The sequence below is a fragment of the Siphateles boraxobius genome, unplaced genomic scaffold (genome assembly GCF_051911475.1).
Source record: "Siphateles boraxobius isolate OS27281-9 unplaced genomic scaffold, OSU_SipBor_1 6, whole genome shotgun sequence".
Classification (NCBI taxonomy): domain Eukaryota; kingdom Metazoa; phylum Chordata; class Actinopteri; order Cypriniformes; family Leuciscidae; genus Siphateles; species Siphateles boraxobius.
Window position 1 is genome coordinate 3,202,597 of NW_027509186.1, and position 15,338 is coordinate 3,217,934.

Here is a 15,338-nt window from a genome sequence, read left to right on the forward strand (position 1 = left end):
GGAAAAAGGACAGCTTTCCTATTCAAATTATGCTTATTATCAATCCTCGGGACTATAGTTATGCCCTAGTAATCGTTGAAGTTACTTGTGTTGCAGGGTCATAAAAATTAGTGCACTTGTTGAAAATAAACAAAATCACAAATAAAGGTGTCTCTGGTTCCTTTCTGGGCCCTATGGGAAATGGAACCACATTTGAACAAGAGAAGAAATGGAAATAAATCATATACATGACAGTATAGACAAGTGAATAGCTGACTGCTATTATTATCGAAGTAAAATAAAAATAAAAAGGACTTAAGTAAGTGATAAAAACAGCCGGAATGATCTGAAATTGAGAGTAATCAATAGCACTAGTGACTAACCTTTAGATTTGCCTGGACCAAAACTCCATAGTGGGTCACAGCTGTTGCGTGTTTAAGACCACACCGTGTGTGTCCCTCCAAAGGTTTAGTCAACATGCTGATGAAAATTCTCATAACTATAAGAATTCTTCTCTAGCTACACAGCTTACATGTAATTAAACTTGGGTTTAATTGACAGGGCATCTGCAAATTTAGCCTACAGCGCTCAGCAAGGACTATGCCTAAACTAGTGAAGGTGAAATTCAGCTGAGAAGAATTGAAAGTAAGGAAAGAGAAAAATTAGAAACCCTAAATGGGGTTAAAGAAAGTATTTTAGAATACTTTGCGCTGTATACATAAAAGCTGTAATTAAGGCTTCAAGTAAATGATGCTAACCGCTAACTGTAGAAGTTATTATGTTGCTTAGCCTAAGCTGGATGGATGCTAGGTTAGCTTAGCTTAGCCTAAACTGGATGGACACTAGGTTAAGTTAGCTTAGCCACCTAGGCTGGTTTGTTTACAAGATGACGTCACGAGTTAGCACTTCCTGTGACAAGTCGTTGTCATGGGAACCAGTGCATGTAAGAACAATTCAACAGTCCATGAAGAATGTCCGCACATTTTAAATGAGTTATGCATGTTTAAACGGGTTAAAAGGGGGCGCCTATACTTTAAATCTTTCAAGAACTTGATGTTACATTCAGTAAAATGCAAATGTGGTTTGGCATTTGCAAATTTTACTCATGGAACTCTTCTCTTTACTGTACGCAACTTATTCTATTTGTTTACAGAGTAAGGAAATAGATTTGCTGTAAGTCAAAGCTTGTCTAAGCCTATATAGTTACGTCCATCTCGTGCATAAATACTGACTTTTCAGCGAGTAAACAGTTTTGATCGCTAGGTAGCTCTCTGCTTGTAGATGCAGCCAAAATTTAGGTGAATTTACATCAACCTAACAATAATTTGTAAGGTCTTTACTTTGTAGAAAGGGGAGCATCACCCAAGTCTACGTGTATATAACACTGTACTGAGATTCCTTCGTCAGAAACAGATTAAGCAATACTGCAATTTGGATTCCTTCAACCAAAGCAGACTAATAAATACCGGTACAGTTTGCATGCCGCTGAGATGAGATTCCTTTGTCAAACAGACTTACGCTTTAATGCTGAAATTACCGATACCAGTTAAGACCCCTTTTTTTTTATTTTTTATTATTATTATTTTAAGTAGAGATGTCAATTCCAGCTATCGTTTTATCTGCATTTAGACAAGCCAGCAGCTAGTGATCAAAATGTGTATCGCATATCATGTCCCGTTTGGATCGGAATGATCAAATAAGCACTTTTTTAGGATAACAGTAGTTACGAAGGGGCTATAGGTCATGCTAGTTTTCCTGTAACCCTTCATTGTCATGGAAACTAATGTGTAGCAGTGCCAATTCAACCAGCATGTAGCAAATGTTTGTTTCAAAAGAGTCGTGCATAGTCTGTTGGCAGGTGAGGCTTACACGTCCATTCAAGATTTCCTTTATATCAGTAAAATTCTACTTTTACTAATGCAGAGTCTTGCTGCTCTTTGAGCACACATTTTCATCTACTTTAAAAGTTTTATGTCCTATGTTGACCAGGGACTTTTTAGCAGAGTCTTGCATTGTTTTCATGCTGTGTGCCTTCTGGCTTTGCAGTTCAGAATCAATGGGGTCTTAGGAACCTTTTCTGGGGAGGCCTTCTGTGTTAGAGGCCTTCTGCATCAGGTCACGCATCGTTGAGTGGGCATTGCGTGGGGGCAGGTGAAAATATGGTGACTAACTGGTTTTGGAGGAAAAGTTTCTTGAAGCTGGTGTCCTCCTCCGTCACAGGTTCGTTGTAAGTTCCACAGAAAACTCGTTCGGAGTCGGTGGTGGTAGCACAGGCCCTTCTAGGTCTGTCCTGCTTGGTGTTTGGGCAGGGCCCAGCTGGGCTAGATGTGTCTAGATCAGATGGAGTCTGTCTCGGTGTGCCACACCGGCTGCAGGTGCAGACTGCAGGTGAAAATCAATGTCTCGTGGATTGGCAGGGATGTCTCTGACCTTTCACTTGAGATTGTTGAGTGTCACTTCATGTGCCATTTCAGGGATTGTCTGAGTTACCTTTTCCTCCTGCAGCTGCAGGGGCTCTCAGGACACTGTCTGGTGAAGTGTTAAGCCGAGGGCTTTGGCTCCTCCCCCCCTTTGTGCAGGGCTGGGGAAGCTTACGCTGCTAATGTGAAGGTCAGCAGGGTCCATCTTTCTTGTGTGGTCCATTTGCAGTGGGTTGGACTGTTGCAGCTCTCTTTGGACCACATGGAGTGCGTCAATAATGTTACAGCATCGCTAAGTCAGTGTTCGGACTTCCGCTGCACATTGATGGCTTTAGCTCTCTTTGAGTTCAACCATTTCTTTAAGTTCTTTGAGTGAAACAGTTCTTTACCCGTCGGTTTGCAGGTGCTCAGAGCTGTCGTCCGCCTGAAAACTGATGATCTCTTTCAGTTGCTCTGCTCTGTCAGGGTCCTTGCATCTGTCCTGTGCCTTCTCCCGTTGAGCAGGGTTCGTTCTCTGTGGAGTCCTTTGGCTGGCAGCGTTAGTTCATTTACCTCCTGTTTGAGGCCTGCGGGAGCATGGCCAAGGAGAAGATAATGCTGGTCAGCTCTTGGTGGCTCAGGCTGGGTGTCAGACGTCTGCTTTCATTGTTGCCTAACTGTTCCTTCCTCTGCCGTGGCAGGTCGTTGCCTGCTTCAGGCTGAAGGATGTCCATGACACTGCTCTGCCGGGTCTTCAGGTGGTCCTGGTGGCAGAGCTGGGTGTCTGAGGCCTACTGGAACACTTGTGGGAACACGAGAGAGAAATGGCAAAGGCAAATGCAAGTTTCTACAGAGGTGGTGAGCTATCTGTGTGGGAGAATGGCTATGTGGAGCAGCTAAAATTTAGTGTTGGTGAGCACACACAACAAAAAAAAAAAAGTTTTGAGTATCTTAGTTGACGTGCTTTAAGCAGCATCGACTGATGACTGGGCTCTTACATGTCATAACCTATTACTCAAAAATGCTGATGGTTCTTCTCACATGTTGTGCTACGAGAGTAACAGATAGAGCAAAACCAAAATAAAACAATGGGATGAAACCAGAAAAGAAGAGGAAGAAAGGAGTGTTTTACCTATTTAGGTTTAGCTAGGAGACATAGGTAAACAGGAGTCACTTATGGGTTATGCTGCTGTTAGACTAAGCTACCAGGGACACATCAGACATCTCAAGGTCCAAAAGAAGAAGAAGAAACAATGGGAAGTGTTTCCAGTTCTGTCTGGGGCCTACTGTGCGTTTGTGTTTAGCCGTACTTCATGTACTTAGCTTGGTGCTAAGGAGTGAGGATGGGTAAAACACAGACAGGAAGTAGGATATTAATGACCTGTGTAACTCGCTATGGAAACAACAGTCGCTAGATATTGTAATCCTATAGAGAGAGAGAAGATGAGGATAGTGACTAGTGATCTAAAATAAGGTAAAGGTAAAGTTAGAACGTCCTTATAGCTCTAAGAAAACTAAAAGGAAAGGGAAGCGTATCAAGTAATTTAATTAAATTTCAAATTTAGTTAAGCCCTTCTTTTTTTCTTTAGCTGAATATAAGAATTCAGGCTGAAACAAACGTAAATAACTAAATTGAAATAAAATAAAAATAAATAAAAAAAATGTATGTAAACATTGTGTGTTCTCATAGCTCTGGTAACTAGAGGGGAACTTGACTAAGCAAATTGATTTAATTAAATTCCCAATTTAATTAAATTCAATTTAACTGAATAGGACTATTCAGGCTCAACAGGTGTAAATACACAAAATAAAATAGGGGTAGATTTAAGTAAAAATAAAAGAAACACAAATAAAAACCCAAAGTATCTGGGTTTCAATCTGAAAGTGAAACCAAGAGGAAGGGGTCGAGAGAGAGAAAGAGAGAGAGAAGAGGGTGGTTTAACCCTCTTATGAGACGTGCTTCGTGAAGCTCTGACACCAGGGTGAATCATTCGTCTCAAATCATTCGGAGTGTATCACTGCTAAGGTCACGTGATTTTATTAAACTGGGCTTCGTTACGCGTCATAGCTGTTTCGAAATTGTTTTAAATTTCAACGGTTCGTGAACCATTGTGTATCTGGTCTCTATGTGATCTCGTATCACTTTATAGATTCGTACACATTTAATGACGCATTTGATAAAGGGTCTGATTGACTTTCAAGTCAAGCTTTCATAAAACGAGCCCTACGGTTTACTAAGATATTATGCCTTGAAAGACACCTCATATTAAACGATATTAGGTAGCTCGCGGATTGCCATTACCTGATTACACCTTTTGATAAAACCTTTGCGATTGGTTTGTAAAAGGTGTTTCGTTGATTTGAGTTTCCGCTACGCTTTCACGTGTTGGGCGAATGTGATGACCACTACACTACAGAAACCTAATGTTGAGAGGGATGTGCTTTTTAGAAGATGGCTCCTTCCCATAATCTGCCCTGCAAGCAGTGTGACAGTCTGTAAATTCCACAAACAACAGAACAGAGGTTATTCGGCATGGCAATCTGCCTACAGCTCCTTGGTACGATGGCCTTCACAAGGGTTATGTAGCGAATTGCAGCATTTATATTTAACATGCCTCCACTTGTTTCCACCCAGTTTTGAACTGAGGACCTGTCGCGTGTAAAGCGAATGTAATAACCACTACACTACGGAAACTTGATGTGGATGTCAGTCCCACCTCTTCTAGGGTACGCTTGTTCAAAAACGACTGAAACTATAGACTGCCCAGTGTTTTAAACATGGCAAAAAGCTGCTAATTTTGTTGGCAGACCAAACATTTTTTATTACTGTACAGGAAACCTCAACGGTCATTTGTTTTATTTTTGACAGAAAATGTGCCTGCATCCCTGCAAGTGTACTGACCTGATCAAGCGAAAACCACACACAGTTTCCGCCCAGTTTCGAACTGGGGACCTTTCGAGTGTGAGGCGAACGTGATAACCACTACACTACGGAAACACACCTTCAGGTTGCAGACATAAATCTTTAGGTGCACGCTTATTAAAAGGCATATAAAGGAAAGGAGCGCTGCTACTAGCGTGGCAAAAAGTTTAAATTTTCTGTCAGAATCCAACCACTGTTTCTGCTCGGTTTCGAACAGAGGACCTTTTGCGTGTTAGGCGAACGTGATGAACACTACACTACAGAAACCTATTGATGAGGTACATGTGCTTTTTAGAAGATGGCTCCTTCCCATAATCTACTCTGCAAGCAGTGTGACAGTCTGTGAATTCCACAAACAACAGAACAGAGGTCATTCGGCATGGCAGTCTGCCTACAGCTCCTGGGTACGATGGCCTTCACCTGTCTTAAAAGTAAGGGTTTTGTATCGAATTGCAGCATTTATATTTAACATGCCTCCACTTGTTTCCACCCAGTTTTGAACTGAAGACCTTTGCGTGTAAAGCGAACGTGATAACCACTGCACTACAGAAACTTGATTTGGACGTCAGTCCCACTGCTTCTAGCGTACGCTTGTTCAAAAGCGACTGAAACTATAGACTGCCCAGTGTTTTTAACATGGCAAAATGCTGCTAATTTTGTTGGCAGACCGAACATTTTATATTACTGTACAGGAAACCTTAATGGTCATTTGTTTTATTTTTGTCCTTTTCTAAAGAGATTAAACCACAAACATCCCTGCAAGTGTACTGACCTGCTCAACAGAAAATCGCATACGAAATTTTTGCAAAAACCACCCACAGTTTCGAACTGGGGACCTTTCGCGTGTGAGGCGAACGTGATAACCACTTCACTACGGAAACACATCTTCAGGATGCAGACATAAATCTTTAGGTGCACGCTTATTAAAAAGCATATAAAGCAGTGGTCTCAAACTCAATTCCTGGAGGGCCAGAGCTCTGCACAGTTTTGCTCCAACCCTAATCAAGCACACCTGATTCAGCTAATCAAGGTCTTCAGGATTGCTAGAAACTTCCTTGCAGGTGTGAGTTTGAGCTGGTTGGAGCTAAACTGTGCAGAGCTGTGGCCCTCCAGGAATTGAGTTTGAGACCACTGATATAAAGGAAATGAGCGCTTCACCCACCTAGTGTGGCAAACAGTTTACATTTTCTGTCAGAATCCAACCACTGTTTCTGCTCGGTTTCTAACCGAGGACCTTTCGCCCTTTAGGCCACCGGGTTAGGGAAGGGGACCCCCGCGCGTCGCCCCCTAGGTGATTTTTCGGGGACCGGCCGACGGTGCCGACGAAATCCGGCCCCCTCGCCCGCGATCCGGGCATCGGCCACAGGGGGGCGACTCGCCGACCGCCCTCAGTCGATTCGACACGCGCCGAACAGGTTGCGGGCGGGCGTCCACGGAGCGCACGCGCGTCCCCCTGACCGCCCTTTCGCGAAATTCCCTGACCGCACCCACCGACCACGGAGCGCCCGTCCGTCCCACCTGTGACCTGCGAACAGCCCCCTGGCCACGCCCACTGACACGAACAGCCTATTCGTCCCACCGACCGCCTGTGTGACCACGAGCGGCCTTTTCGCCCACGGCCAACCTGGGTGACGGCCCCTGGCCCCGCCCACTGACACGAACAGCCTATTCGTCCCCCTAACCGCCTGTGTGACCACGAACGGCCATTTCGCCCACGGCAAACCTAAGTGACGGCCCCTGGCCACGCCCACTGACACGAACAGCCTATTCGTCCCCCTAACCGCCTGTGTGACCACGAACAGCCTATTCATCCCACTGACCACCTATGTGACCACGAACGGCCTATTCATCCCACCGACCGCCCAGTGACCACGGACAGCCTATTCGTCCCACTGACAGCCTATGTGACCACGAACGGCCCGTCCGTCCACGGCCAATCTAAGTGACGGCCCGTGGCCCCGCCCAGTGACTACGGACAGCCTATTCGTCCCACTGACAGCCTGTTTGACCACGAACGGCCCGTCTGTCCACGGCTAATCTAAGTGACGGCCCATGTCCCTGCCCAGTGACCACGGACAGCCTATTCGTCCCACTGACAGCCTGTTGGACCACGAACGGCCCGTCTGTCCACGGCCAATCTAAGTGACGGCCCGTGGCCCCGCCCAGTGACCACGGACAGCCTATTCGTCCCACTGACAGCCTGTTTGACCACGAACGGCCCGTCTGTCCACGGCCAATTTAAGTGACGGCCCGTGGCCCCGCCCAGTGACCACGGACAGCCTATTCGTCCCACTGACCGCCTGTGTGGCCACGAATGGCCTATGTGTCCCATCAGAAGAACTATGCATTATTAGACTTAAAATGGCATGTCCATGGACAGCCTATTTGAACTCTGTCAAATAAGTTACAGGTCGGCAAAGTAAGGGCCCACCTGTAACTTATTTGACAGGGTCCAAATAGGCTGTCCGTGGTCAATGCATTAATAGGTCATATTTCATAATTACAGTGGTTTTATTAGGTGAAACCTACTGTACACCACACAGGGGCCACAATACAACACACTGATGTACATTAAAGCTATCAATTATGCATAATTAGCCTAAAAATGGACTGTCCACGAACAGCCTATTTGGACCCTGTCAAATAAGTTGCAGGTGGGCAAAGTAAGGAACCACCTGTAACTTATTTGACGGGGTCCAAATAGGCTGAGCGTGGTCAATGCATTAATAGGTCATATTTCATAATTACAGTGGTTTTATTAGGTGAAACCTAATGTACACCACACAGGGGCCACAATACTACACACTGATGTACATTAAAGCTATCAATTATGCATAATTAGCCTAAAAATGGACTGTCCACGAACAGCCTATTTGGACCCTGTCAAATAAGTTGCAGGTGGGCAAAGTAAGGGCCCACCTGTAACTTATTTGACGGGGTCCAAATAGGCTGTCCGTGGTCAATGCATTAATAGGTCATATTTCATAATTACAGTGGTTTTATTAGGTGAAACCTACTGTACACCACACTGGGGACACAATACAACACACTGATGTACATTAAAGCTATTAATTATGCATAATTAGCCTAAATATGGACTGTCCACAGACAGCCTATTTGGACCCTGTCAAATAAGTTACAGGTGGGCAAATTAAGGGCCCACTGTAGCCTAAAAATGGACTGTCCACGAATAGCCTAATTGGACCCTGTCAAATAAGTTACAGGTGGGCAAATTAAGGGCCCACTGTAGCCTACAAATGGACTGTCCACAGACAGCCTATTTGGACCCTGTCAAATAAGTTACAGGTGGGCAAATTAAGGGCCCACTGTAGCCTAAAAATGGACGGTCCACAGACAGCCTATTTGGACCCTGTCAAATAAGTTACAAGTGGGCAAAGTATACCTGTAACTTATTTGACGGGGTCCAAATAGGCTGTACGTGGTCAATGCATTAATAGGTCATATTTCATAATTACAGTGGTTTTATTAGGTGAAACCTGCTGTACAACACACTGGGGACACAATACGACACACCTATGTACATTAAAGCTATTAATTATGCATAATTAGCCTAAATATGGACTGTCCACGAACAGCCTATTTGGACCCTGTCAAATAAGTTACAGGTGGGATCTTTTTTATATTTTGTTGTCATGATTGATAAAAATGCATAAAAATGATTAAATATCAATTTTAAGTTCATCTTTGGGCCCCCCTGAGCAATTAGCAGCCTTCAGAACCCCGAAATTCCACTGTCCACGAACAGCCTAAATTTTTGAATGGGATAAGTTGCAGGTGGGACGTCCAGATCTCAGCCTCTGGACACAATTTGGAGCTGAAACCTGAAACAGGGCCCACCTGTAACTTATTTGACGGGGTCCAAATAGGCTGTCCGTGGTCAATGCATTAATAGGTCATATCTCATAATTACAATGGTTTTATGTCGTCAAACCTACTGTAAACCACACTGGGGACACAATACAGCACACTGATGTACATTAAAGCTATTAATTATGCATAATTAGCCTAAATATGGACTGTCCATGAACAGCCTATTTGGACCCTGTCGAATAAGCTAAAGGTGGGATGCTGTTTTTAACTTAGACATTTTCAGCGGATGAATCCCCGTAATGATTAGGCGATTTTATCACATGTGGTGAAGTCCCACCTGCAACTTATTTGACGGGGTCCAAATAGGCTGTCCGTGGTCAATGCATTAACAGGTCATATTTCATAATTACAGTGGTTTTATGAGGTGAAACCTACTGTACACCACACAGGGGACACAATACAACACACTGATGTACATTAAAGCTAATAATTATGCATAATTAGCCTAAAAATGGACTGTCCACGGACAGCATTTAGGGCACCCGTCAAATAGGTTACAGATGGAATGCTGTTTTTAACTGTAACGAACTTAACGGGGTACTACGGACCCCAGTCTTTGCGGACCGTCTGAGGGGACCCTGAGGGGCCACAGATTTCAAATCGGAGCCATTCGGAGCTATTGGGACCGTTGCGTGGGGATGTCCACCAAACGCCTATGAAAATGAATGGGATAAGTTGCACGTGTCAGTGGCTCCCGCGCGGCCCCCGGGGGTCCGAGGGGCCCCAAACTCTACAAAAAGTTGCGTCACGTGGCCCTCTGCGACAGACAGAGCGGGCTAGGTCGAGACATGCCAAGTTTATTTTTAGCTATTTTTTATGCACCTCTCTGTCTCCCATTGATCTCTATGGGAGCATGTGTCTGCAAGGGTTAATTCAGCAGTTAGGATTAGACGGCCTACTTGTTCCAACTTATGTGCAACTTATTCCATGGGGCTGTTGGTGGCCAATTAGCGTGAAAAAAGGTCAGAGGGACGCGGAACTCTAGAACCCGTCCCCGGGGCCCGTGACGAGACCCACGTGTCGGTTTCGGGCCGATCGGGCGTTTCCTTCAAAGCGTTTGGCTGAAACACATACTTAGAACCGATCTAGAACCACCAAGCCCGTGATCTAGAACCGGGGGCCCCCGGACCACAGCCGTGCCGAATTTGGGGCCGCTGCGACCTTTCGACCCCTTTTGGCCCCTGTTTTTTTGACGTCCCACGTGCAACTTATTCCATGGGGCTGTTGGTGGCCAATTAGCGTGAAAAAAGTTCAGAGGGACGCGGAACTCTAGAACCCGTCCCAGGGGCCCGTAACGAGACGCATACGTCAGTTTCGGGCCGATCGGACCTTTCTGTCCACCCTTCACCGAGCACATGGTCCAATTAATGGCAGCCCTCTTGCACACACAGAAAGACATATGCTCAGTAGAACCAAAAGTGAGGAGATTTTTGAACAAAAAAATGATACACTTGGAACCGATCTAGAACCCTGCGATCCGGGATCTAGAACCGGGGGCCCCTCGACTACCAGGGCGGCGAATTTGGAGGCGGTGCGACCTTTCGACCCCTGTATTTCCGCCCTCCCACGTGCAACTTATTCAGTTTAAACTTCACAGTCGCTTCCAGGTCAAGGGGGGCTTTTTTCGGCCAAATGAGCAGTTTTGGGCACGGAACTCTAGAACCCGTCCCCGGGGCCCGTGAAGGGACGCATATGTCAGTTTCGGGCCGATCGGGCGTTTCCTTCGAACCGTTTTGCTGAAACACATACTTAGAACCCATCTAGAACCACCAAACTCGTGATCTAGACCCGGGGGCCCCCGGACTACCGCCGTGCCGAATTTGGGGCCGCTGCGACCTTTCGACCCCTTTTGGCCCCTGTTTATTTGACGTCCCACGTGCAACTTATTCCCTGGGGCTGTTGGTGGCCAATTAGCGCGAAAAAAGGTCAGAGGGACGCGGAACTCTAGAACCCGTCCCAGGGGCCCGTGACGGGACGCATACGTCAGTTTCGGGCCGATCGGACCTTTCTGAAACACGTCCACCAAACACCTGTGGAAATGAATGGGATAAGTCACACGTGTCAGTGGCCCCTGTACGGCCCCCGGAGGTCCCACGGGCCCCAAACACTGCGTGCCGGGGCCCCTCGGGCCCCCGAACGACATAGCAGGTGGACGAGTCTCTAGAGCTCAGGGCTAATTTTTTCTCCACATTTGTTCAAGTTTCTCTTCAAATGCCACTTGCACTCATAGTCAGCTCATAGACTGGCATTCCCTCTTGAAGGGTCAAACTGAAAACACACTCGGAACCGATCTAGAACCACCAAACCCGGGATCTAGAACCGGGGGCCCCCGAACACCCACCGCGTCGAGTTTGGGGCCGCTGCGACCTTTCGACCCCTTTTGGCCCCTGTTTTTTTGACGTCCCACGTGCAACTTATTCCATGGGGCTGTTGGTGGCCAATTAGCGCGAAAAAAGGTCAGAGGGACGCGGAACTCTAGAACCCGTCCCAGGGGCCCGTGACGGGACGTACGTGTCAGTTTCGGGCCGATCGGACCTTTCTGTCCACCCTTCACCGAGCACATGGTCCAATTAATGGCAGCCCTCTTGCACACACAGAAAGAAATATGCTCAGTAGAACCAAAGCGAGGAGATTTTTGCACAAAAAAATTATACACTTGGAACCGATCTAGAACCCTGCGATCCGGGATCTAGAACCGGGGGCCCCTCGACTACCAGGGCGGCGAATTTGGAGGCGGTGCGACCTTTCGAGCCCTGTATTTCCGGCCGCCCACGTGCAACTAGTTCAGTTCAAACTTCACAGGCGCTTCCAGGTCAAGGGGGTGTTTTTTGGCCAAACGAGCAGCTTTGGACGCGGAACTCTAGAACCCGTCCCAGGGGCCCGTGACGGGACGCATACGTCAGTTTCGGGCCGATCGGGCGTTTCCTTCGAACCGTTTTGCTGAAACACATACTTGGAACCGATCTAGAACCACCAAACCCGTGATCTAGAATCGGACCACCGTCCACCAAGTACCTGTGAAATCGCATTGAATAAGTTGCACGTGTCACTGAACCTCGTTCGGCCCCTGGAGGTGCTAGGGGCCCGAAACTTCTTGGAAAGCTGCGTCACTCGGCCCCGGAAAGCACACAGAGAGGGGAACGTCTAGTCACACAAAAAAAATACTTGTTGCCCAATGTCCACAGAACACCTATGAAAATCAATGGGATAAGTTGTACGTGGGACGCTTTGCCGTTTGGCCCCCGGGGGCCCTGGCGGCCCCAAACTTAATCTGCCTACTGTCACTGGGGCCCAGAAAGACCCTGGGGGATGTAGAAAGCTGAACCATGTGTGGATCAGGCCGAACCACCGAAACGCACACTTGGGAACCACGTAGAACCTTGAAACTAAGGATCTCGCCCCGGGGCCCGCTGGGCTACCCTCACGCCAAATTTCGAGGCCCTGTGACTTTTCGGCTCAGAGTTAGAGACACAGTGAATTGAGACAAAAAACAGGTGGTTAGGGGTCAAAATAGGCACTTTGTGGTACTGAGGATGACTATGGTGAAGTTTAGGTGGTTAGGGGACCCCACAGGCACTTCGTGGCAATGGAGAAGAAAATAGGTGGTTAGGGGTCAAAATAGGCACTTCGTGGTACTGAGGAAGACTATGGTGAAGTTTAGGTGGTTAGGGGACCCCATAGGCACTTCGTGGCAATGAAGAAGAAAATAGGTGGTTAGGGGTCAAAATAGGCACTTCGTGGTACTGAGGAAGACTATGGAGAAGTTTAGGTGGTTAGGGGACCCCATAGGCACTTCGTGGCAATGAAGAAGAAAATAGGTGGTTAGGGGTCAAAATTGGCACTTCGTGGTACTGAGGAAGACTATGGTGAAGTTTAGGTGGTTAGGGGACCCCATAGGCACTTCGTGGCAATGAAGAAGAAAATAGGTGGTTAGGGGTCCAAATAGGCACTTCGTGGTACTGAGGAAGACTATGGTGAAGTTTAGGTGGTTAGGGGACCCCATAGGCACTTCGTGGCAATGAAGAAGAAAATAGGTGGTTAGGGGTCAAAATAGGCACTTTGTGGTACTGAGGAGGACTGTGGTGAAGAGTAGGTAGTTGGTGTACCCCAAAAGCACTTGGTGGACTCCCACGTGGTGCAATGGCACCCCCAGAGGCGTCCACAGAGAGCCTATGGTAATATATGCTAATCTTGGCCTCTTTATATGCGATTTTGGAAAAGTGACACGGCACCACTGAATAAGCAGCTTGTGTCGTCCATTTCGAGCACGCGGACCTCGAAGTGTCGGTGCTGACAATGGCAACTTAAATGAATGGGGAAAAGCAAACGTGATAACCACTACACTACGGAAACTTGATTTGGACGGCACCCACCTAGTGTCATTCGGCATTGCAGTCTGCCTACAGCTCCTTGGTACGATGGCCTTCACCTGTCTCAAAAGTAAGGGTTTTGTAGCATTTATATTTAAAATGCATCCACTTGTTTCCGCCCAGTTTTGAACTGAGCACCTTTCGGGTGTAAAGCGAACGTGATAACCACTACACTACGGAAACTTGTTTTGGACGTCAGTCCCACCTCTTCTAGGGTACGCTTGTTCAAAAGCGACTGAAACTATAAACTGCCCAGTGTTTTTAACATGGCAAAAAGCTGCTAATAGGCGGCGAGCTACATAGGCCTACCGTGCACCCCCCCCACCTCCCAACAAAACCATACTTTTCTGAAAGGTCTGGATGTGTAGAATATGAATCTGAATGTTAACATTGAAAATGTTGGGTTGCACTACCTGTTTTAGGCCTGTGAATAGGGAAACCCTAAAAAACGATTGTAAGCGATTTTAACACGTCGAGATTGTCCTAGTCAATCAGAACAGCTTTTAGGGGACCCAATACACACTCAAACTTAACATATGATGACTTAGGTCAAATATCTACCATGCTGCTTATTGGTAGGTGTCTAAAATGAACATAGGTAAGGCTTTATGTTGATATAATGAGCCCATTTCATGCATAGGCCACGACCTAGATTCGCCTATCATACACCCCAACCCCCTCCCCTGACAAAATCATGCTTTTCTGAAAGGTCTGGATGTGTAGAATATGAATCTGAATGTTAACATTGACATTTTTGGGATACACTACCTGTTTTAGCCCTGAATATGGAAACCCTAAAAAACGATTTTAAGCTATTTTAACACGTCGAGATTGGCCTAGTCAATCAGAACAGCTTTTAGGTTACCCAATACTCTTACTACACTACATTGATAGTTACTTTAAATAGTTGTTTTTAATTATTTTTTATTTAATATAGTTAAGGCCTTGTATGGATATAATCGATCAAGGTCCATTTCCATAGTATCAGTTAATATGCTAACGTGCTAACATTCCAACCCTCATTACCCTTTCCATCAAAGGTGTGTGGCTCACAAGTCATTTCATTGACAAATCAGAAACCTGTCTGGGTTGTTCATCCAATGACAAAATAAGATATTTGTTGAATTTTCATTAATAGTTTCCTCTGTGTCAGACAGGTATATAAAGACCGTCCTGAAAGACTGTTCTTACTCACACAGACAGATTCTCCAAGTCTGCATCCTCTGCCTATACAGCAAGAAATTTGTTTCACTGAATTGCTCGATGTTTGATATTTTAGTTTACAATTTAATATAATTGACCCGTCTTACTACACTACATTGATGCTTACTTTAAATATTTGTTTTTAATTATTTTAAATGACATTTGATAGATTAATAGATATATACTTTATTCATCCCAAAGGGAAATTTTAGACGTCCAGTAGCTTATACATACACACACACACACACACACACACACACACACACACACACATATCTCATACACATAGATAATCTAGTCGGTTATATAGTTGGTTTCTTCAACATAGCTGAACTGCTCAGTTATGTCTGAGTCAAGACATGAGTCAGTGGGCCAAGTGACTGCAGGTCCTTCAAGGCATAGGGGATGTCATGGGACAAAACCAAAGTCCAGATGCATTGTGCATGTCCCTGGTCTTGTATATGGACCACTCGTGCAATTATGGGCAAACGCAGATTCTGATGCAAGATTAGCCAGAATGAAAGAAATACGTGACAAGAGATTAGCTGAACCACTGGAATCTGCTCACAGAAT

The 15,338-nt window shown here is 46.0% G+C and overlaps 1 non-coding gene across 1 annotated transcript; it reads right to left on the reverse strand.

Annotated features, from left to right (window-relative positions):
* Window positions 1-5,303: 5,303 nt before the first annotated feature.
* On the reverse strand, window positions 5,304-5,376 carry trnav-cac (transfer RNA valine (anticodon CAC)). The gene has a single exon. It is a non-coding gene; the product is annotated as a tRNA-Val (tRNA).
* Window positions 5,377-15,338: the final 9,962 nt, after the last annotated feature.